At 43.3% G+C, this 25,574-nt stretch overlaps 1 protein-coding gene across 3 annotated transcripts in view; it reads left to right on the top strand.

Moving 5' to 3' along the window:
- Positions 1 to 25,574, top strand: part of mid2 (midline 2) — a 107,931-nt gene that overhangs the window by 4,624 nt on the left and 77,733 nt on the right. Inside the window, exon 1 of one of the 3 annotated variants that reach the window (XM_084549739.1) lies at positions 16,196 to 16,426. The exons of 1 other annotated variant lie outside the window; for it this stretch is intronic. The gene's annotated coding sequence lies outside the window, so the exon portion shown is untranslated. Of the gene's footprint in view, positions 1 to 16,195; positions 16,427 to 16,572; positions 16,662 to 25,574 lie in introns of those variants that run through there. One more of the 3 variants, XM_084549740.1, reaches the window with a different exon arrangement.

The following is a 25,574-nucleotide window of genomic DNA, read 5'->3' as shown; positions in this document are numbered from 1 at the left end:
ACAGCACACTGATGCACATCAAGAGAAAAGCGATGACGGACAACAGAGGGAGGAGAGATTGGCAGCGGGCACCCGCTTGATCCATAATTAAACATGGTTTTGTTAGCGCACCTCATTTTAATCTGTAATGCTAAATAATGAGCTGTGTTGAAAATGAATGAATGCGTTCAATGAGATTTATAACTATTATTCATTATTCAGTCTGCAGCAAATAAACCTAATTGACAAGTTAGTGGTTACAAACGTATCCAGTTGGAACAGTTTGTAACATTTTAAAACTAAGCATAGAAGTTCAGTCATGAGGAGTCATTTAATTTAAAGTCATATATTTTGTCAGAGGGGATTTATTATATTAAACCTATTTTTTAGTGTGTTTGATTTTTTTTTTTTTCAAGACGCTGAGTTGCAGACTCCACAAGATCCTTCAAAATCCTAAGCGTCCACGTATTAGGCTTTGGAAGCTGGATGTCTTTTCAATACACCTTTACTGCTGCCGAGACCTCTGTCCTGTCAGCCATGGACGACTCACTGGAATCCCTCCTGAACCATTTGGGAACAATAGCCTATCAGGAACCAAATGACTGAGCTGCTACGTGTTTAGTTTTCTCAGATTGTTTCACACTGACAAAAATGTAAAACAGCGTCTTGCTGGCTTTGAAATAAACAATGCACCAATTGTCCACGATGGGCCTTCTACTGTTTACACTCTCGCCTCGCCTCGTTTTGGCAGCCTTCTGGTGTCGGTATTAAACAATATCACTTGAATTGATTTTATTGTTAACGTAACATCTGAAGTTTTTTTTATGATCTGCGGCATCCCAGAAAAACAAATTACTTCAGGGCTGAAATAATAATTTTGTTAAATATGGATTTGAATGTTTTCTATTTATTCACAATTTATTTTTTCTTTTTGAAAAGGGAAAGTGTTTAGAAAAACTTGACGACTTGTTTGTTGGGCTGAACTGTTTGTAACTTGTAATTCTCATTCAACACTCGTGTTGAATCTACATTTACCATGTCTAAAGATATCCATAGTTTTATATGCATGGTTTGCTACAGAGTCGGTGTGTCTCAGCCAGATGGAGCGGGCTGTTGTGTGTATGTGCACAAAATTTAGTATAAATACACTCCTACTATATAGTGCACTACATTTACAGTCCATTATTTTGTTTGAGTGTCTGAACTCAGAGTGTTTAATGCTATGTTCAATACCCAGTATGTGTACTATTATTAATAGTTTGTGTCTCTTCTGACACACTGGTCAGCGTGGAACTATAATGTTACTTCCAGACAGCCTCCTTCTCATTTGGAGACTTGTAGCCGTGATAATCCGCTAACCGCATCTCTATTATATTGCACTGTGGGATATTTATGCTGGTCCAGTGCTTGCATACTTTAATATTTTCCTTGAAAATATGATAGACGTCACATGCTATCAGTTTCACACCAAATATGTGGACAAAAAATATCCCACAGACTTTTTTGGCCTGCTAAATAGTATGTTCTTACCTTATTCTGGACATAACCTTCTGCAACAACACTGGCACGCCACTCATCATCACTTCATCACAGGGATGATGCAAAATTACATTGATTAGTAAGTGTCCAAAGCCCTGCGACGGACTGGCGACCTGTCCAGGGTGTACCCCCGCCTCTCGCACGATGACAGCTGGGATAGGCTCCAGCAGACCCCTGCGACCCTTAACGGGACTAAGCGGGTGTAGAAGATGAATGAATGAAAGTAAGTGTCCAAGTTTCATCTTCTTCTGTAACCGCTTGTTCCTGTGAAGAGTCGGGAGGGGTGCTGGAGCCTATCACAGCTGTCATAGGGCGAGAGGTGGGGTACACCCTGGACGGGTCGCAGTTCTGTCGCAGTCCAGTCCATCCCACAGATACTTGATCAGTTTGGGATCTAGTGAGTTTGGAGGCCAGGTCAACACCTTGTGCTGTTTTTCGTGTTTTTTTAGTTGTTCCTAAACCTTTTGTGTGTGTGTGTGTATCTGGGTCAGGCTGCATCCTGCTGGGGATGGCTGTTGCCATGAAGGAGTGTCATTACTATGGGGTTGGGGTGTCTGGTCTGGTCTAGGTGGGTGGTGCCTCCACATGAATGCAAGGTCCAAGTTTCCCCGCAAAACATTGTATTGTACTTCTCCTGTCAGTGGTTTTAATGTTGTGGATGATCGGTGTACATGGTGTCGTGACTGAGTGAACAAAGGATAATTGGATCATTTCAAATACATCTTAAGACAACAAGTAAAATAGTGTATGGACAAAAAAAGCCACTGAATGTGACAGTGCATTTCATACATCCGTCCTTCTTAATAAATAAATTACCTTATTTAAATAAATTACCTGATATATTTGTGACCATGTCTTAGTTAGTAGGCAGCGTGCATTACTCCATATGGCTGTATTGTGTCTAAAAAAGCATAGCTGTTGAAAGAATTATTCATTTACCCCACTCCAGCATCTACTGTGTACCTCCTATATGTGGCTGCATACATGTATGCATGTTCATCTGTTGCAGACTGTTGCAGGCTGCTGCCAGACATTGCTCCCATCCGCAGCCTACTGTGAAATCATTGTCTGTTTTTGACTCAAACATGGAGTTTCACGCTAATCTGACTTGTTTTCTCATTATCTTTCCCTCCCCCTCCTCCCCACTCCCTGCTCATTGTCTGTCTTCTGGTATGCACCTCACTTTAGCCTCATCCTTTTCTGTCGTCCGCCGTTATCCCTCTGTTTCTCTCACGACCTCTCTTGGACTCCTGCTCTCTCTCTGTCTCCCTCTGTCTCCCTCTCAAGCCCGTCGATGTCCACAGTCGTGCTGTTCATCGCTAACTAGGCTGCCTCCGAGCACACAGGTACGCCCCCTCCCCCTCTTCCACTTCAAGCTCTATTTTTAACTCCTCTCTAAGATCTTTCCCCGTGATTCTCACTCTCCAACCCCGACTCTCATCTCTTTCAGCACCTCTCTACTGTACCATTCTAACCAAGCGGTTGGAGACCAATACCTCTTTATTAATTTATGCCCTTGCTCACCCTTCTACCCTTTTTTCCCTTCATTTGAACCTAGAAGTGAGTGTTGTTACGGCCACTATTTTTGCATTGCAAGATTAGATGCTCTTAACAACTGTTGATAGCTATCACTTTATGGAGTGTGCTAGCGGGGGGAGTTGAGGTAGAGGACATGAACAAGGACATGATTACAAATCAAACCTACAATACCCCTGGTGCAAATGCACCAAAACCTTTAGAGAGCCACGTTGACTTGAATTACTGGACAAACCTGACATGTGCTTTCAGAGGATTTGTTCATTCATGTCTTAAATGGTTTGCCACCTTGCCCCACAGCCTGGCCGCCAAATACAAGCACAATGCTTTGTTGGACTGAATAGCTGACGTCCAGGGGCCATCCTCAGACTCTAGTCTTTATTCATAGACAGGTTGAATGGGTTTTCGCAATGGATTGAACTGAGAGTGAAGCAGAGGTAGCAAGATTTTTTTCTTGATTACTTTTTTTCAGTCTTCTTTAGAGGCATTTGTGCATATTTATTTCAAGAAAAGGGCAATACTTTCTGCAGAGATTGGTAAAGTGTTCGGTATCTCTGCATTGCCATTCCACACAAAATGCCTTATAGTGATTATGCAGCTAAAAGAAGCAGCTTTATACATTTCAAAAAGGCACCGCTGCTTGGATTCTGTCTCATCCCATCACTCGAGATCTTGTTATAGACTTATTGTTGGTTAAGTACTGCAACATTGATTCTCTGTGACAGTATTTATTTCTTGCCACCCTTGGGCTTCTGTTGCTTAATGGAGGAAAACAAATGGAAAATATGTCATTTTTCCTCGCGATTTAGGGCTTCGGTTGGTTACACTGGCTGTCTTTTGATGTGAAGCATTTGCATTCAGGATGAGTCTGGTCAAGGTTGTCTTTGATTTGAAGAAAAAGGGGAGAAGGAAGAGAGGGAGTATGAAAAGATTGAGGCTCATTTAAAAGTCATTGATGCCAGACCTTTGTCTTTTGGCAAGCATTGTTTGCTTCTGGCGATGGCTTCTCAAGAGCAGATTACGCTTTAAATACTTGCTGACTTATAAGACGAATTTCCCTTTTACCCTGCGTGATACAAACAATTGAGAGTAGTGACTCAAGTAAACAACGTTTTGTCAGCCTTAACCACATGGTGTGACTCAGTAATGATCCTTGTATGTGCGTTCCCAGGAGTGGCATTTAGGACTAAGGACAGACCTGCCTTGCAGCATTCCTGCCTGGTTTCCCCATGCAGAACCAGGTAGACAGCTGTGAGCAAATCCATTTGTCAAACTCGCAGGCCTTCACGGCTATGGACAGCCCCTGTCGATGGGAAGCTTTTTGAGTTATTATGTGCCTTACCAAAAGAAACATGCAGCCTTTTTTTTTAAAGGGATGCTTCACAAGGATTTTACACACACTCACTTTTTCAACTTCCCCTTCTTCCCTCTTGCCTCCTGTCGTGGCAACGCTCTCTCCGAGTACTTAGTCTTTACCTGTCAAGGCGGCAGATGATGCAAAAGGCCAAAAAGTGGCGTGCTGGGACTGTGTACTACAATAATGCTGCCAAAGGTGCGATGCTCTCTGCAGCACCGCGTCTAAGATATAAATTCCAGCGCACTCTCGAAGTCTGGAGTAATGTTTACAGCTGAGGCACTCTGAACTTGTTATAATTAATAATCCATGACTGAATATGTGTAGCATGTCATCCTCCTATCTTTTCATGTGTTGTTTCCCTGCCTTAAAGCAGAGAAAAGGCTGACTTATGGTAATATGGATTTATTTTGTTCTGATTTTGGTGAAAAAGTAGCTGCATTAACATGATCTCCATAAAGTGTCTCTTCTATGAGCCGTAAGAGTCCTCTATCTCCTATGGTTCTGTTCTACTTTTACTCCCTCCCTTCTCTGCTCCCCCTGTGCTTCCTCTGTTTCTCAATCATCTTCATTTATTTATTCTTCTCTATGTCAGGAAAAAAAGCATAAATAGATTAATACTGGAGAGAGGAATGTTTTTTTTTTCTCCTTTTCTCTTTCTTGCTCATTGGATTTCATTTCCCTTCCTCCCCTCTTGCCTCATCCCTCCTCCCTCCTCTGGTGTATGCCTTCTGACAGCCGAGGTACCCTGCAGCCTGCCTTGGCCAGGTATAGCACAAGATGAAAGGTTTGTAGCCAGACCTCTCTCTTTCAAAGACGCCTTCTGCTACATCCCCGCTCTCCGTGGGCACTCGGGTAGTCCCTGCCAGGCGTAGGGGAAGAAAGAGGGCAAGGGAAGGAAAGGACAGGAAGTAAGTAAGTAGGAGAAAAAGAGTGAAGGTAATGTTACCAGAGACAAACAGCAAGAGAAAGTAGAGGGAGAGAGTCGGATCTCCAGACTTGCCCTCCTCCAAATGTGGAAACTGTGTCTGTGTGTCATCAAAGAAGTTTGACGTCTAGGTGAGTGCAGCGAGGGGAAGTGATGCGCCCCTTCCTTCACTCCTTGCTCAGTCTGAAGTTTTTGAACGTGTTCCTGACATGTTTTCATCATCTGATGTGTTGGAGTCATGCTGAGGTCTGATTTCAGTTGAAGGAGTAACATCTTGTGCCCTCAGCCAAATCCAATGAACCTTAGATTTCACCTCCCTCCAGGTGAAATCTAAATGTCTTCTCTGGCATCAGTGCCCAATCAAATCAGCACTGGGCTCGTTTGCAGTCCCCACATCTTTCATGAGTTGGCTGTAATCTAAGCAAGTTGCTCACTCACACATTGAAACAAGCACTGTAATGGAGGCTGAACACACAAACACACTTTAAACCTTTTGAAATATTGTGAGCATGCATATATTCAGGCACAAACAAAAAAAAAAAAAGGCCCGCTCTCAGCACTCAGCATGATATTCCATTGCATTCCCCTGTCTTCCACCATGCTGTGCTGGACTTGAAACAAATGCACCCTTGATGCTAAAGCAGGTAGACTGTAGTTACTCTTACATACCAAACAGCATCATTCCAGTTAAACTTAGTCTGAAAGTTACTCCACGGGTCACGACCTGTATTGCCTCAATATTAAACTGTGGATCTGCAGCCACTGTACCGCTGAGACAATGCCAGAGTTCTCCTGCTGCATGCAGCGTAAGATTTTCAAAAGTTATTAGAGTAAATGAATGGATGAGACGTAAGGGAGAAGTATTCAACAGTGGAGACAGAAAAATGTTAGAAGTAAAGACGGCACAAATGATTCAAGACTTGGAAGAAAAAGATCACAGAGACAATTTCAACCCCAGAGTCGGGTGAGATGTGTGATTTTAAAATTTAAAAAAGAGTAGAAGTAGAAGACTAAATCCAGCCAAGGTAAAAGCATGAGATTGGAAAACTGAGGGAAGAAAAATGGAACCTGATATAAAATAATTGAAAGATCCCATTAATGCTGTATCACCTCTATATTTTATGTCTTCCTATTCCATTTTCTAGATTTTTAGACGATTGAGAGAGCTACCTCGGCCGCCTCCTTTCAACTCAAAAACCATGGCATGGGTAGTTCTGGCCTTTTATCATCGCCGAGTTATAGCATCTTGTCAAAGTAATCCACACAAGGCACTGTGTCACCACACTTTCACAAGCCATTACTGAATCCAATCAAAACACAGCCGCTTGTTTGCAAGTTCAAACGCACATCTATTAGCCTCTGTCACAAACCTCATTGTCTGGAAATAATGGAAAAGTTTGAGTGAAAAAAGAGATATAGTGTTTGCCGTCAGAAAGCACACTATTAGTTTCCTAAAAATAACCATCCCTGAACGCAATCTCCTCTGTGATTGTTGGAAATTCAGGTCGTTTCTGTGGCACACCTACATAAATCTCATCTGAAGACAAGCTAGATAATGCACTGTAAGTCTGAGCTGAAAGATTTAGCCTCTGGATGCTGCGGTGACAGGAGATACTAAGGGAGGGAGTGCAGGCGGTAAAACAACTGACAGTTGGTCATTAAGAAAGACGCAGGTGGGCTAAAAATCAATCATGCCAAGACTGGCCTGGGCTGTGACAGATGCCTGACATCTGCCTGATGAAGAGCTCTGCTGTTCCCCTGAGCAAGGGGAAGGAGAGGGGGTTAGAGGAAAGGAGCGGTGGGCTACCTGGGATGAGGTGGATGATAAGTTGAAGACAATAATGGATCAGGGAATCTTCAGGAAATAAGCAAAAAGATACGATATACTCTCACAAATGGAAAGAAAAGCACCGAGAGGTTTTTGCCAACATCTGAAGTCATTTGACATGGCTACAGTCACCATAACAGTACTTTAACTGCAGTTTTCAGAGCAGGACAGAGAGTGTTTTGACAACACCTTTATAGGCTATTTCATGGTGTCTGGTCTAACAGTATGAGGAAGTACTTCGAGTGTGAAATGCCACTGCGTTGCTGCACGCACGCACAAACTCGGAGAACATAATTTAATTTTTATTTTTTCTGCCAATTTCCTTTTTAAAATGTATACATCAACGTAAAATGTCTGCGCCTGCATAACGTCTGGGTTGCAGTTTTAAAGGTCTGCCAATGTCTGATGAAATTCATTTCTGCTGCAGTAAACATTGCTGCAGAATTTTCTGAAAAATAATTGGAATCACGAGGCCAAACTACTTTAAGGCATGTGTGTACAATAAAGAGTCACCGACAGCGTACACCTGTGTTTGCAAGACCCCATATTTACAAGGTTTATCCGATCTTGTAATATTGAGTAAATTTCCTCGCCTGAAGATTCATTAAGGTTTTTCTTATCTTATTTGTTTTCTCCTGGGCCGTGCGACTGTATTAAGTCGAAAAAAAGAGGGCTGTCAAAGCTAATGTATCCAGGAGAAGGTAGCTGGTACCTTGGCTCCTGAAGCTCCAGCAGATGTGAAAACTTGCGTTCTCTGCTACAGAAATTGTCTTGCCATCCAATGCCATGAACTCTGTAACCCTCTCTGTAATTTTCTTCTGCACTGATTTTGTCTCAAGATAGTTGCTACAGGTACAATGAATCTTCAGTACAAAGTACAAAGTTTATTTTTTTTGTGTGGGGAAGATTTCAGGCAGTCATTGACTAGAATATTAAATATGAAGATTACGTTTGTATTAATGTGTGTATATATATACACACACACACACACATATATACATCATGTGCACTATGCATTAAAGGGGCAATATCTTCCACAACAGTTCTTTTTTTAATGATATGCCTACCGCGTAACTGTCCAGATATTTCCTATCCAGGCCCTACTATGTGGCCTCTTAAGGCACCACTTCATAACTTATGCTGAGCAGCAGAGTCAGTGGGTCCAGTGGGACAAGACATACTGAATGCAAGGTATTCCACCGTTGTTGAATAATTGCCGTTAATCAGAGAGCAGTTTCTGTCCAGTCCCTTGTTGATACAGTATACATGCAGTTCTCCTCTAATTTGGTTTTTGGAGTCTATGTGCTCTCAGAAAAAAAAAATAATAATAATAATAAAATATATATATATCTATATATATATAGATATATATATATATATAGATACACACACACACACACACATATATTTTTTTTTCTGTGAAGGTTGTCAGTCATCCAGGTCATGGTATATCCAGCAAACAAAACAAAGTTGCCTTTGTTTCAGCCCAGAAAAGAAGCACCCCATCGAGTTGAAAGGCTGAGTTTTTGTCAGAAGACACTCCTTCATCTCCTCATGTGTGCTTATTCAGAGCCAAAACAGGTCAGATTTATTGTCAAGTGAGCAAACGATGACCAGAGAAAAAGTGACGAAGTGGCCTTCAGCTATTAGTTGCAGTCCCCCCACCCCCACCCACTGAGCGGGGCTGCTATTTAAGATAAAGGCTCGCGCATCATACACCAATTACATACCTCATGCCCATAATACACACGGTGTTATGCACATGATGCGCATCGAGAGATAAAAAGCCTCCAACTTAAAGATGCCTGACATCTCTTTAAAAAGTCATGAGGTCATTTGCCGCTGAACCGAAAATTATGCGACATAACGAAGTGAGCAGGACATGTAATCAGTGCAGAGGATGAATAATAAATTGAGGGAAAGATTGCGGGGGTTTGCAGTTACTCATTGCTGCTGTCAAAAGTAGGCACAAACTATCTTTTTACTTATACTACAACAACAACAACAACTGTATTTCACAGCGCCCCATGATAACTTGCATCGACTCGATTATACACTTGTAAACGTTCACTGAAAGGGTCAGGGTAGGGAAAGGTATGGACGGGAAAGGATGGACGCAATGAATAACGTGATACTTGGCTTATTCTGTGGTAAATGAGAGACGCTCAACAATATATTCCATTGTGGTTTGCTTCCTTTTTAGAGAAATGTAGCTGACAATGCTAGCGTGATGTTTTTCATGTCTCTCTCACATCCATCTATTCCACATAGGCGCAGTATTACACATGAACACGTAGTCCAGATATGCATTATCCACATATGCCATGCTTTGTATTCATATGCTTCTTCTTTTCCATGCTGCCAGGCCTCTGCTTATGTAAAAGAATCCAGCTCATATAGCATACTATATACAGATACTCCAGGATCTACTGTCTGCTCCGTACCATCTCTTGATTGCGATTTATTTCTCTTCAGGATGCTTAAGCTCTCCTGGTCATCCTGTATTTCCTTTCCTCCCCTCCCACTGTACCTCCATCGCTGTCTTCTACCTATTTTCTTTCATCTCCTGCTTTAATCAAGCATCCGATCACAGGCCCAGGAGGATGAGGGATAATGAGATTAGGCCCGTACATGTTTACACATTCTGATTTACACTGAGCCTTCCCTGTCTTTCTCTGTCTGACCCACATTTCTCCATATCCCTCCTCCGTGTTTTGGCTTTTTATGTCTCCGGTCTTCCTCTGAGGCTCTCTATCGTTCAAAACATCGACTGCCTGTCTTTTGCTGCAGTGGTGGCGTGGATGCACACACACTGTTACCGGTAATCATCAGCACTATTAAGTGCTCTCTTAACAGTGAGGTTTTAATGCCCACACCGCAGTGTCTGATCCATACACAGAGACTGATCACGATGTCAGGCTGCCAGTCATCGGCAGTGTCCTCGGTGCATTCTCCACTTCATATCTCTCCTCAGTGTGAGAACCAGTCTGTGTTTTTGACAGCTCACAGCTCTAAGAAGTGGCATTGAGACAACTAACGTCATGTATAAAATAAAAGATTTTAGCTGCCAGCCTTCTAGAGGAAGTGTAAGGTCTTTGCCATAAGGGAAATGGAAGTGCTTAGCAGGAGGCCCCATTGATCCAGTGTACGGAGCTAAGGTGAGACTATCACTCACTGTGATATTGTGAGATACTCTCTTTACATACACTAACTGACCGTTAGTATTTGTAACCATAGAAGAAATGCTAAATCTACGATCAGCTGAACAACAAACATGACAAAGCTAATTTGTGATATGAATACATGGACAAATAAATATAAGTAGTGCTGCCATAAAATAACCTTGTGCTGTTCTATAAATTGCCACATCTTTGTCTGTCAGGTCTGCTCAGAGACGCAAATGTTTTCAGTCCATCTGTTGCTTTAACCTACTGTTTGAGTTTAATCCGTCTCCGTGTTTCATTTGGCCGCTATAAAGTAAAATGCATAACCTTAATGGCTTTGTGACAGACATCCACACCCGACCAATTCTAAGAGCACTATAGGAAGCACTAATACTAAAGAACTAATGCCTTCTCGTTCCCGTTAGGAGAAAATAACAGCAATGTACACAAACACATCATCCTCTGGGCTCAGTCTGCTGACTGCGCTGCTGTCCGGTGCGACCAAGCCGCAGGTAATATTGTAAACCAAAACTAAACTTGTTGCATCATAAGACGAAAAAGCAGAGCCCCCTGGATCCTACACATTCTGACAGCTGACGACGAGCTGCGTGCTCCCGAGCCAGGCGGCTACTCAAGCAGAGAACATGAACGTGACATTATGGAAACACGATTTTGAAGCTGGGTTTGACTCTTGATTCCTTTTAAAGGTTTCAGAGGCCATGTTCGTACGAAGGCTTGTCGGATAGAGTTACATAAGTGTTAACAGTGTTGTCGTGAAGCATCGATTTGGAGGATGGTTGTTGTCGGGTCGTGTTGCTGTAATACAGATTTTCACCTCATGTTTTATAGATCTGTTCTTTTTTTTATATGAAAAGTTGCACTGAGTGAAACAAGTTTCATTGTTGTATCAGCGACACACTATAACATATTTAGATATTTCGTGTTTTGACTCAAGCAGCAGTCTCTTTTCAACAGATACTACGCTTTTTTTGAAAACTTGATCCCATTTGTGTCCCCCAAACCTCGTAAATCCCTCTGAATTCTGTAACGCTGCATATTTTCTCATATAAATTATAGTGCAAACACAATACTCTCTAGATAGGCACTGTAGTTATGACAAATAGTGTTAAGGGGTTAAAAAAGGCAATTAAAAACTGTGTTTATACATGTCAGCTGAACTATAAATTCCAGGGTTACGGTGATGTTATGAAGGTCAGTTATACTAAATATGGTCATTTTGTATTTTAGTCATTTTGATTGGGTGCAGTAAGTGTCTCTTTTTGTTTCATTTATTGATTTTTTTATTTTTTTTTGTAAAATAATGTGTTATTTTGTGTTATTTTTTTCTGTCTGTCTTTTGACAGCCAACAGTCTGTCCTCAGAGGTTGTCCGGCGTTCGGCTCCAGCCTGTCTTGGTGTGGAGCCAGAGGGTGAAGAAGGCTATGTGACTATGATAAGAAAAGTCTTGGCGTTCCCTCTGTTGAGCATACAGGCACACACACACACACAAGGCGTAGAAAGGACACGTTATTATTTTGCTAGACGCCGCCTTTACGCTGCCACTTCGCCTGTTGTCTTCTCATACCAAGTGCAGACCTGACCCCGTCACAAGTGTGACACTTATCTGACCTGTTTAGTGTCTAAATCCCCAACTAAGTCCGGGAGGAAGCAGAAATATGTGGATTCAGCCCTTCTGCTTATGACAGCACGCTGACATTCACGTTGACTCTTGGGTCTCTTGTAAAAACAGCACACAAAATGGCCATTTAACTCACCGGGAGAACGGTACACGCTATTTAACTATGACTTCATGGACTTCAGCGGGCAAAGAACAGCAGCTCAGTTTATTAAAAATGCCAAAATTTAAAAACTGACAGGGGGCACAATTCTCCACTTCCTCTTTATATAAAATACAAAAAAACAGCGTTCTTCTTGTTGAGTCACAGGTGAATTGAGCCTGCAAAAATAGAATATTTGCAGCGTGACTTTATTGGCGAGGACGATCAGATATGAGGTGGAGGATATCTAATGAAAGGCTGATTGTGCGATCCCACGTCAGGCATTTTGTTTGTTTTCTTTGTGTATTCATTGATCTGTTTATATGAACATTATTTCTAAATTGGGAATAAGACCTGAAAAACACTTCAGTCACAAGGTTATTGTTGTTGTAGTCCCGTGTATTATGCCAAATGAAAGTGAAATGGGATAATCAAAGAAATAATGATTACAATTCAGCAAAATAAGTTGGAGTAATAAAATGTCTGACCCAACTACTGAGCAGTGTATGTACTAGGACACCACCATAGCCAGACACACAAGCACAAACACTCTCCTGAGCTTTCAGCACTCAGTCAAAGATTTCTATGTTTTCAAGGAAACAAGGGTTTTTTCATGTCTGTGCGAGCGTCTGTTTTTCCCTGATCACTTCATGTTTCTGCAGCACGCAGTCAGACTGCTGCTGCACAATATGTCCCTGATGATCTGTGGGCTGGGAGAGGAAAGAGGAAGAGAGGAGCTGATGCATTTCCTCTGGACACGCGCTGCTCGGTGGTGTTGGCGATTTGTCATGCGAGTGAATGCTCCGAGGTGCACGAGCGCGCACATGCACGTGCACACGCGCGGGCATTGTTAAGTACTGTCGCTGATGGTATTTTGAAATGTAATGTGTCCCATGCCTGGACCGCAGCAGCACAATGGCGAGGCCAAGTCTCCAGTGGCCTGTGTGTTTACTGTCCACAGCAGCCGGGGTTTTCTATCCTGTCCTCATTTTGTCAGTGGCCTTTTTTTTTTTCTACGTCACATTTCATTATATTCGTTTGGAGAGAAAATGTTTGTCATGTAAATGCTGTCAATGAAGTGCTTCTAAAGTAAAGTTTTACAGTATAAATAGTTAAAAAATGACGTCTCTGTATACTAATAGCATCCAGTACAAGTTGTAGTAAAGAGTTAAGCTGCTGAATGCAAAATGTATATATTAATGGATTAATTCATTGAAAAAGTAAAATAATACATTAGCCAACTTGTGGTGAATTGATTGTTATGTAAATATAGACAATGTCTGGGTCCTGACCTTATCCCTGCCGTGAAACACCACATCGAGCACAGCAGGGACTGGGAACTGACGAGTCTATAGGTGGGTGGTGGGTGGAGGTGGAGGATTAAGATGCTATATGAACTTCAGCTGCACTATTAGCAGCGGCGCAGCATGTGGCTGTGACAGCAGGCATGTCAGTGTGTTAGTGTTAGTAAGGCACCGATGGCTTAGAAGTTGTAATGGTGCAGCATTACCTACTAAGCGTGTCATTTGAGATTAATGGCAGGCTCAAGTTGACTATCTATAGTAGCTCAAAGGCTTTATAAGAGAACTCCTAATGCTGTGATCCCCTTTTATCAGTTGTGTATTTGCTGATGTAGTCGCTATAATCACATGGTAGCGTGGCATATTGGCAAGTGAGTCTCAGTGGATCAGAAAAAAATAAATAAAGAAAAGAAACTAGCTCCCTAACAAAATATACATAGAAATCCCCTGACCTATCAGTGCACAAAAGAAGAGAGCTGCTGCTTCGCGCACGCTCTGAGTCAACATACGTTAGCACAGTCCAACCCACAAATCGCTGAGTTCATTTGGATTGGCGAACGCTGGAGCTGCCTTCAGAGGAGACAACTGCCATTCACACGGTATTCACATATCCACGTGGTCAGTGAGTGAAGACAGCGCTGATGGATGCCTGGGGCGGAATCCCAGCTTAGTCTGTGCAGTCAATCAGTCAGCCATTCTGTCAGGCTCAAAGGGTAAAAGGCCTATTAAAATCCAAAATACTCCCCTGGGAATTACGGTAATATTCACCCGCAGCGTGCACTAACCATGATATTTTAATAAATCCACATTTACAGAGGAAATTAGATTGTGTGATAAACTAAATCACACTGATCAAAACAGAGTACAGGTTTTGAATTGCGTGTAAAACAAAACAAACAAAAAAAAAAAAACTGATGATATCCACCTCTCTTCTCGAGTTAGCACGACATCTGTCGTGTTTATTTTTCCTGTAATCAAACTCAAATACCAATCGACCTGTTTGTCTGGTGACACCGCTGTGACTCTACAGTGACGTCGCAGAATCTTAGTGAAAAATAAGCCAAGCAGAGAGACAGATAACAGATAGACTCTCCCATGCCGTGCAGAACTGATCAGCAGAATGATTTCCACTCAGGGAGGCCAGCGCTGCTGCGCATAACTGGACAAGATCGGGCAAAGCGGGTGGCCGCAGATGGCTATCGAGGCAAGAAAAGGCCAGACTTCTGTGTTTGTAGATGTATCCGTCATAGACAGACGGGTAAATAAAGTACAGGGTAAGCTTAAAGAAACAGAAAAGCTCTCAGGCGCTTTGTGGTTCCTCTTGTTGACAGTCGAGGAACACACCTGCTTGTCAGACCACGCCTTGTCTGGCGATGTTTTCCCATTGCAGCCTCCCTGCTGTGTTACGCACCTATTTGACATGTTCATATTTCCAAAATCGAACTGTGTGGCCTCCGCCCTAATCAGACAAAAATCCTGCCTACTTTTGATCTTTTAAATCTATGAATGACGCCTTAAAAGTGACTTAAATGAAGGCTGGTTCACACATGAGCAGTAATGAGGTGGTCGTTCTGGGTATGCTTTGAACACTTAAACTAAAGTTTTTTTGTTGTAAAGTAAGGCATGACATACTTTGTTATTATTCTGACTATCTGCATATGCGTGTAATTATGTCTCAACCTCAGTGCGTGTGGCTATAAGGCAGATGCCACCGCAAAGGGAAGAAAGGGCACTACAAGCCTGTCTCAAGTCAGACAGGTGCAGGGCACGGAGGACAGAGAGCAGCAACAACATGCTAGAGCAGCCAGCTGGAAAGCTCTGCTCTGCAAAAACCTCTTAACCTCCGCATTGTTTCCAGGCACACACAGGCGCACACCAAAGCAGCCGAGCACACACCCGCGGGTCCAGACAGCACACACACTTCTTCAGATCAAAGTTGGAGTGATTCTGGTTTGTTTTACACGTCTCTGGCTATATGTGATGTCTCCGGTGTGTATGATGGAAGCAATGCGGGACAAACGAATTCGGATTAAATAACAGACAAAATGAGTCATATAGGAATTTGACACACATACACACACACACACACACAAAACCACACATACACGTAATTAATCCCGGACATTAGAGTGCGATATCGCCCTTATTATAAACCACTTTTGCTCACATTTACATCTGTGAATATTCTAATTGCTGCCTTTGGGCCTTTTTTTTTTTGCATTTGAAAGTGGTACTATACCACCTACTTATTGATAATAATGAACAATGGATGATATTTAATATCTGAAGCCTGCCTTTATTGCCCGGGGTTGCATCATTTTCCAGAATAAGAAAACGAAGAGTGATGGTTGCCGTTAATTCGTTCCTCATCTGGGCTGGAAAACTGCTGTCATCAGTAACTGCCGGTGGAAAGCTTAATTAAAACCGTTTGTGACCTCTCTGTCTGACCCCTGTTAGAGGCAGTGGCGCTGGGTTTTGAGTTGACTTTGCTCCAAAAAGAGTTGTGTTCATCTACTCATCCAATAAACTATATTAAACATAGTGACTCAGAGTGTGCTGCTGACACATAAAATAGTAAAACAGACTACAGGAGCGGTGCGTTACAGTTTGTGCAGAGCTGTTCACTTCAACGCACTGACGCTTCTAACTGCTGGCTTTTGCTTTTTGTATTGTATGAGTAGGAGGAGCCGCTTTCCTGCGATTGTCTGCCTCTCTCTCTCTCTCTCTCTCTCTCGCTCTCTCTCTCTCTCGCTCTATCCCCCTCTCATTTTCCCAAAGTTGAATATTCCGCTTGCCTGGGAGCTGTCGCCAGCGGAGCGGTGCAGCCCACTGCCTGTACGCACCAGTCTGGTGTTTTGCGTTGCGCGGCGCTGCGCCCCGTGGAACGGACGAAGTCCTCAGCAGTACCCCGGCTCGGATCAACCGCTGTGTCCACCCCTTCTTCCGTGTTTTACCCCCCGATTCATTTCGGGCTGATTTCAAGATGACAGAAGAAAAGAGTGTTGGGCATGTAAAGCTGGTAGGTGTCTGAAACCCCTCCCCTCCGCTCTCAGAGGTGTCTGACTCGGGTCTAGCTGTGCTGGGTTCAGGTTTGTGGCTGCGCTCTGGCACACCGGGGGGTGAAAGAAAGAAGCGAACGGGAGTTGAAACGGGAGAGGTTTTTATTTTTTCCGCCGTCCATTTGGGATTTTTTTTTTTTTTTTTAAGCTTTCTCTTTAAAGGATCCGAGTCTAACGCACACGAACATGTCTGAGGTAGGCTGCTGGTGTGGTGCTCAAACTTAGATTAGTGCTCGGACAGGTTTTCTCGTAGGCTTTGTGTCTGTGATGATGAAGACACGCAGACCTGGTATGATGCCATATACGGATGTGTTGCTGATGGAGTAGATTTGCAAAGAATTCACTCGTTGTGGTGGTGAGATTTCATTAAAACCACATTGTCTAACCGGAATCATTTCAAGGGAAATGTAGTGAAATTAAACCTGCTCTATAGTTTGCCTCGAAGTCCCCTGTAACTCCAGTAAGATGCTGCCAGCATCAGTGTGGGAGCCCCTGCTGGGAACCATACTGACATTGGACTGATTCAGCAGAGATTCATGTGTTGCTGCCATGCGAAGCAAGAGTACAACAGTTTTAAATGCGCACTGCTTATTTAAGGGGCTTTATAGGCTCGACTGAGGAGCAGGAGGTTGCCCATAAAACAGGGGCACTTTGGTTGTTTACAATTTATCTCTCTTTTGTTTGGGGTGATATATACACCAGGGTCCTTATACCAGCGCAGTGGATATCCTCCCAAGAGCAAACAGGCAACCTGAATTGTTCTCAGATAGAAACTTGAGATGCAGTTTTTAATAATCAGTTGTGAACCACATCTTTATTTTCTTCTCAGGAATCATGTACAAACCGTCCTGTACTATTCCTATGAGGAGTTTTGACTCGTTTAAATGTCGATTGAAAGTTAATTAGTTGTTCGCTTGTGAGGCTTTTGCATTCTCAGTGTCGTTCAACGCGAATGCACGCGTCATTTCTATCTGAATGAAGCCTTTCCTTTCTGATTCCAGCAGATCCAAAGCAACGAACGCCGACTCCCGAGTCGAAAACCGAACCTGCCGCGGGGTAGCGTCTGGTGCCCTAGAATTAATATCCTATCAGACTGTGATGAAAAGTAGTGTTGGAGCGTCTCTGCACATAATTCATCCCAGTGCTGGATGCCAAACACTGAACTCCACTGAGTTCTGATAATCCTGCTGAGCTCAGCTGACAGCATGAAGAAACCTGCCTGTTGTTGGCTGCTTTGACTGTTCCTCTGTTTGCTGCGGTGTTGGCTCGCAAAGGAGACGTCCCCACTGCTCTTATGAGATGAATGTCTGCCATGTAGTGTGTCTGTAGCAGCTTGCCTGCTTCTGTGCCTTTTTAGCTGAACCCCCGAATCCCGTTTCCTGATTGATCCACTTCTCTCCTCCTCTCTCTGTCCCTGTGCGAGCATTTTGAGTAGCCATGATGAGGTGGCCTAAAAGCACAAACCCAATCAGCCCTGTGCATGTCCTGTAAGTGCACTGTACTAGTATACCCAGTCTGGGGTTCCTCCGAGCTGATTGTCTCATGCTATTACACAACATGGCTCATCAGGCTGATTACACATCAGCACACTCATGTATGCTTCCATCTCAAACCGACAGGGTTAAAGCTTCAGGCTGCCTCTTATTCCTTCAAATGCCATACGTTCGCTTTCCTGACTGTCTCTCTATCTTCAGGGCTGTTTTCCTGTGGACTCTCTCATCCTCCTTCCTTCCTCCCCTCTTGTTTTTCTCCCCTCTCCCCTCTCCCCTCTCCCTCAACCCGACACTCTCTTCACCTCTGAGGAAAAGTAGGTGTTTCTCACAGTCAGTGCTTCAGGGCACACCGCAAAGCTCACCGTCTTGTCGGCTTCACCTGCCATTAGCCTATTTAGTTTGACCTATTGTGTATACATCTCTGTCTATTCACTGAAGGAAGCCGGGGGGATTAAGAGGAAGCGGTGGTTTTCGAGAAACATTGTTGCGCAGTGATGCATGCAGCGAAAGTGAATTAAACGGATCAACGCGAATACGTTCAACATCGCAGTTACTTTGTCCGTTTTGACTTTTTGTGCAGTGAATGCGGCAGCCTGACCATAAGAGGGTGTTAATAACACAGTACAGCGATTCACTTAAAAGTAGAAAGCAGACCGTAGCCACGTCTCTGCCTTGCCCTCTGGACATCTTTTTTTTTCATTAAGCGATTTGTGAGAATAAGCTGATTTGCTAATGTGTTTGCAAGTCCTTATCAGACCGTTGTGTTTCCCACACACATTTATGTCCTCAAATGCCCTTCAAAAGCTTTAAACCCAGACAGGCCACCTGTTCTTTGAGAGGGATTTTTTTTAATACTAATTTCAGAAGGGCAGGAATTGTATATCTAATTCCGAGTGACATTAAAACGTTTGGATAGGCTCCCATTGGTGAAACTTTGAAGTTGAAAACGTGTCGGTTTAATGTTGGTACAGCTGCCAGTAATATATGGATAAGCAAATCACCTGAGCCTCATGACAGGGGAGTCTGGCGCTCCAGCGTGCTGAAGTGGTCAGTCTCATTCATTCGAGGCACATACCATGAGAAGCCAGCCATGCTTCTGAACCCCCGATGTTTTAAAATCCCTGCTCTCCGCCTCACCATTCGTCACAGTGCTCCAGCCTTCTGCAACACATCTAGAACACAGCAATTCCACTAATTCCTCTCAACAGTTCAAATAAATCATCTCGGCGGGCAGACATGGCTCCTGTGATAAACCGTGCGCTCCTGAGTTTTTACCCTCTGCCATATTGTTTGCCCACATACGGAGAGTAAATGAGCTGAGAAGAGCCTTCTGTATTGGCAAATGTGGGGCCTGAATCGATAGTAGTAGTAGGTTTTGGTTCAAATTTACTGTCACGTTTGACTGTTTGTGTTTTAAATGAACTGCTGCATCTTTTTATACTGCTGTATATTATATTAGCAAAAACATCTGAGAAGACATGCTTTTAAGATGGGTTAAAGTAATGGGTTAGGAGGAGAAGTAAGCATAATAATAAGTCGTTGTGAGTTCTATAGAGCTTCTTGAAATAGTTGGGAGATTTTTGTGGTATTTCCAAAAGGTACAAAACTACAGAGATCTGTAATAGTCAGCACAAAATAGATAAAACAGCAACAGTCCCTAACCAGCCACTGTTTCAGAAGACACACATCCTCTTCATAGATCTGTATTAACCCCTTAACATTCCTGCAATGTTTAACTAAAACGCCAAAAAAAAAGGCATACCAAAGCAAATATAAAGTTGTTCTTGAACCATTTGGAGTGCAGGCAAGGTTTTGGCCTTTTTTTGAAAGATAACATTATGAATTCTTCTCAACAGCAGTCAGAATCTGTCCAGGTGCCACTGACACTGAGTAATGGGCGCTTTAATACACTGAAAAAGAAGGATTTTATGTCCCTCTAAGTTTTTTTACTACAAAATGACTGTAGTTTGAAGGTGTGGACTGGAAAATGAAAAACAATGGGACCACAGCTTGAAGTCTTACCTAGTCCCAATTCAGATTTGACAGTCATATTACAGAAAATTAGTATTTTACACGGTTTCTTTCTAAGGATACCACCAGGCGTGCCAAAAAGTCTGCCAGACGATCGGTCGGAACGGCAACGGGTCAAGAATGAAACATTTCTTCACCTCTCTCCCATAGCTGAAATTAGAACTGAACTGAACTTGCAACCCACTGGCCACCTTTTATAATATAGCAGGTACATTTCTTCACATTATTCACATTGTCAAACAAAAGTCAGATCAGTCTCTGAAAGAAATACCCATTTTTGCAGACGTCGGAGATACAAGTAAGACTAAAATGTCAATGTGAAGGTAATTGTAATTAGTCATAAAAAACAGGAAACCAGGATTGCAGATAAATGTGACGGGGGATTATCCATTAAAGAAAATGGTTTCTATGTGACAAAGCACTGATCTGGGGAATGAGTGTGAGAGCTGATGCAGACATAGCATGGGTTCATGTATGGTTTGACAGACTGCCTCCTGTTTTTGTCTCCAGATCCTTTTGATCTCTTCATTGCGAGTGCAATGCAAGGTCTCTGCCTAGAGGGGCATGGCCTGTCTCTCAGATGCGTTCGCGCTGCATGTAGATCAGCACAGATCAGAGTACTCATGCGTGGCAACACGTTGGTTAGTTTTCTCCTTCTGGCCAAAAACAATATTTATGTGATTTTATGCTTACTGGTTCCACTGGTTGTGTTTAATTGCTGTCCGTGCCACTTATGAGTGCTTGACTGTGGTGCTGTTAATATAACAGTAATTCTTTGCTGCAGTAATTTTGGGGAAAGCCATCTTTATCTAAAACACTGTAAGTGTGTCGTGCTTATGAGACAAAAAAGACAAGACCAATTTGGGTAGTTTTGTAAAGTGCTGAAATGTGTTCTGGTCCATCGGGCTTGTTTGTTAATGCTGAAGTTAGGAACTCTACTCCCCCTCCCCCTCCCGTCTTCAGATTGCTTACTGTGTTTTGCAGCAGCTGAGCTAAGGAGGTGGCCGATCTTCAGCCATGCTAGTTCACAGCCAGCTGTACTTCTATAGAAATGCACATTTCCCATGATCTCACCTGCCGGCGTCATGAGCCAGGGATCAGGCCCGGCTCTGACGTCATTCTGTCCACCCCAGAAGCCTCTGCGTTGGGTACTGCACCACACCTATTCTCCCTAGGAAGCGGGGGCCGTGGAGATTGTGGAAGTGTGGAGTTCTGCCCAGGGAGTGGTGCTGGGTGTGGTGTGACCTGGGGGCAGTTCAGATCATAGGACACAGGGTTAGTGTTGTGGAGTTTTCAGGTTTGCAGCAGTTTTAGATTCTTAATGGATTGTCTGCTCAACTTTTCCTTCCCACATCACTGCGATGTACACATTTCTAACTGAAATGAAAACCTGTCTAAAGGCTGAATACCAGGCAACAGTCAGACATGATTCTCCTGACAATGTTGTCCTTTTGCACATGTAGTAGACAACAGGACATTGTCCTGGCCAGACTCTTTTTATCTACTACAAATAGAACTGGCTTAGCTGAGGGGTGGCCCCTGGGTAGAGCAGGCACGAGGCAGGGCAGGTGGAAATCACAGTGTTTTGTTTCAGTGAGTAGCAGCTTCATAATTTGGTCATATACAGGATATAAGTTCCTTGATATTCCTTCAGTTCTTACTGACAGAAACTCATTTGTGTGTGTATTTGAATGGCCCTTCTTCTTCACCCTGAACTGTTTGTATTCTTGCCAGTCACATGATGGAAGCTTCATCAACATGCTACTCTATTCATACATCGACTCAGCTGGACATTGCATGGACTTGTACTGGGCAGCTGTCAGGATAAAGTCTGTTGAATGTCCTGTCCAACGAATTTGCACATTTGCATTCTCCCATAAAGCTCCTCCTCATGTCTAGATAAGTCCAGGGCTGCGTTGCATGTGTGCAAGCAGCTCAAGTGTCTTTCTATTTATTTCGATGCCATTTCACGGAGATGTGCTGCTTGCCGTAATGAACATCAGCACTCAGCGGCACAGGCCGGGATGCGGCTGTGATAAAAATAGAGGGATTGGAAAACGCAGGCAGAGAGAGAATTAACTATAAAGCGACAGATCATGAAGGTAGGTGTAAACAGGAGGGGCCATGAAAGAAAGATGTTCGCGGAGCTTCATGGATTTTCGCAGGATTGTGGGCAGGGTTAAGAGCTGTGCAGATCAGAGAGCAACGACAGAAAGTTAGGGAGGAGGAGGAGGTGAAAACAAATCCTCGACTGACTCATGTACTCACACACACATATATATTTATATATATATACTTTCATCTTACACCACCGTCATCCACCCAACAGGTATTTTTAAGGAGCAACTTCCCTCTCACAGCAGCATCTTTCCTCTCTTGCTGTTTTACAGGTTAGTTACAGTGATCTGTAGGAATCGCTTGTATTCTCTGAAGTCTCCTCTACGCATAGATCATCTGCCAAGGCCTGCAAGAGGTTCATTTAAACACTTTTAGTTACTTAAAATAGAAAGTTGCTGCACTGAAGCTGACCATTTTAATCCATAATAGGTATGAGTAGGAGTTCTTGAACCTGCCTCCAGCGAAAAAGGCTTTTGACTGAGTTCTTTTTTTTTTCAGTCTCCAGGCCGTTGGTTCAGCTCGATATTGATATAGCAGTAGGTATTGTTAACCTTCACAATTATTCCTTGTGGTTTTGCAGTGCCCCGGGGACCAGTTATTTTTAAAATGCCGGCAATGCAGGGCAGCTATTGTTTAACTAACAACCTATTGATTTGTGTCTGCTTCGGATGAGGGGGGGTGTGGGATACAGCGAGGAGGGGGTGTTGCCTGTTTTCCCGAACACATCATTTGGAATATTTTAGCGAGCGTGTGAAAAATTACTCCGTCCCAGCCCAGGTGAATGCAGCCATTTATAGACTTTCACAGTTGTGCATTCTGGTACACTTAGCATTTCTGCGGTGTGCATTCATTAAATGTGTTGTTGTTTTGTGTGCGTACAGTATGTGGCCTTATCAGCACTGTGTGTGTTTGAACAGCAAGAAAGAGTTAATGGAGTGGGAAAAAAAACTGACCTTCTGGCTGATACCGTGCGTTCTTCTCAGATGATTTCAGAACGCAATCCCAACATTTCACGACGTTGTCTGTGTTTTGTTCCTTGTCAGCGGAGTTGTCTGCTACTTCAGTTCAGAGGTGGGACTGCTCGGCACTGCAAATGCAATGATTACATGTTGCATATCGTTGCAGCATCATTGTTGCCACAGCTGCAGTCGTCAAGCTCAGATCTGTCTCATGACTGTTGTGATACAAACACAGAAGGCCTACAGCGTGTCTCATATCAATATTTCACAAACGACAGAAAGGGAACTCAATCCATCAAGCTGTCTGAGCTCATCCATTGTGCTGGGAATCAACGTGTCTTGTCTTGGCTGACAATAATAAGATTTCCCGTCTTGCGAAGCGACCAATGATTGTTTATCAGCGACAAATAGCGCTAATCGAACAAATAGAGCTATAAGCCGCTGACATTTCAGCGCACGGAGCCCGCGGAGCCAATCGACCAGCGGCCAAGAAAAACAATGGCTCACACTCTTCCCCCCTTGAAGGAAATGCCAAACATTACAGTGCTGTATAAATAGAAGGCTGTGACTTTGTAGAGCGAGATAGAGGACAGGAACCCCCTCCCTGGGGTCACACCGATGGCAAGGTCCCCCGCCTCTCCTCCCCTCTCCACTCTCTCCGTCTTTATTGCTCTTTTGTTTTTCTCTTTCGAGTGCGCGATCTATTTCTGCTCCAATTTCTCTCGACCTCGCTGCGTTTTAGTTTATTTTTTTTCGTCCTCCTCGGCTTCTTTTGTCTCCTTCTCTACTTCACACTCGGTCGCCATGAATAACTGAACAGACTAGTAACACTTCACAAACACCTCCTGCTTTATTAATGGTGCCATCTACTACAGTTGGAGTGGCGAATGGCCCTTCTGGATGTATTATGTTGGGGGGGGGGGGGGGTACAGACTCTGACCCAAGGTGAACGCTGTACTTAAAGCAAGAAAGCTGCTGTTTAATAGCTTTTTGACAAGTAGCCTATTCTCTCCTCTGACAAGTCAAGGCATTTCACTTCTTTGCATCTGGATAAATGCAGCCCATGATCACCACATGGCTCCACAGTATAGTATGCAGCGCGATATGTGGCAATAAGACCTTTCACACCCAAATAATTTAAAGCATTCTTTTTTCACTTCCACCTTTACTCGAAAGAGTAGCGAGGAAGAAAGAGTCACCCCCAAAAAGGAGGTTAGTCACTCCATCTGTATGTAATGAGGTTATGGATTACTCAGCCGAGACAGCTCCAACAAGTCTTTCGTCTGTACTATCTTTTGTATCAGGCGTATAAATTTATTTTCCCCCAGCTGGCAGGCGGTGCAGACAGTTCCAAAGGTTGAACCCCAGCTGCAGGTGTTGGCAGATTTAGGAAAAACAGCATGCGCACGAGGTTCTCGGCAAAGACACGCACATTTATCACTTAGGCGTTCTCCTTTGTCTTTCGTTATCTGAATCCTATCGCCGAGCACTGCATGAACCTGTGGCTGCAAGAGTAAAGGTTTTTCCTCCTTTCCCTGCAAAAAATGCTTGCAAAATTGCTGAAATGAATTGACAGCTGAATATTCTTTCCCCCACTTCCTTTCTTAATGAGAATAGGTGACGCGGGGGCAGTCTGGATTCTCATGCTTTTGAGACCTCAGTATCGACTCGGGCATCCTCCAGAATCAATAACACCAGCGTAGACAACATCATTTACTAATACAGCTCGGCAAGGTGCTGATAAAGTGGCCGGCACCTTATGGATCAGTTCCACTGCTCATTCAAAGCACAAACATGCATTCATAGTTGTCAGCTTCTTTTCCGCGATGGGAAAACTTTTCATCGAATATGTCGTCAATCTTCATACGAACTGCTATTGTTTTCTTGACAGTCTTTCCAGTCCCGTATAGGTGTACGGGGAGCAAGAATGCAATTTCCCGCTGAAAAGATCCTCTTTTCGGAAGCTCAGAGTGCTGTTTATGTGGTGTGCGCAGATTGCTTTTCCACGCGACGTGGAGTAAATTTGCATATTTATAGAAAATTCCAGTAAAAGGTAAGCCATTAACTTGGCACCACGCTCTTGTGCACATATATACACTGAGAGCGGAGAATGGAAATATAGAAAAATTGAAGCTGAATTGGTGTCAAGTGTCACTATAAGCAAGCTTGTTTTCTGAAGGCAAGACAATGAATTTCTTAAGTTCTTGCAGAGCATGCTCTTTCAGTCCGTCGCCTTATTTTAGGGGAATACTTTTGCTCCAGAATATCAGTTATTGAGGACTTCTCTGCAGGCTAGTCATAGAAAATAAAACAGAATTAATGTTGTAGCTTTTGCCTAATGCTCAAGGTGCGCTCGAATTGAAATTGGTAGACATTGCTTTTCTGAGAAAGCTTAGTAGTCTTAACAAGCCTCAGAAGCCGAACTGAGGCTTAAGAGAAAGTATAGTTTATCATTTAAACATTTTAGATTTTTGTTCTGAGAACATTATTCTGGATTTATCCCTACT

This window comes from Chelon labrosus, assembly GCF_963514085.1.
Source record: "Chelon labrosus genome assembly, chromosome: 8".
In the NCBI taxonomy this organism is placed as follows: Eukaryota; Metazoa; Chordata; class Actinopteri; order Mugiliformes; family Mugilidae; genus Chelon; species Chelon labrosus.
This window is presented reverse-complemented; position numbering and strand designations above follow the sequence as displayed.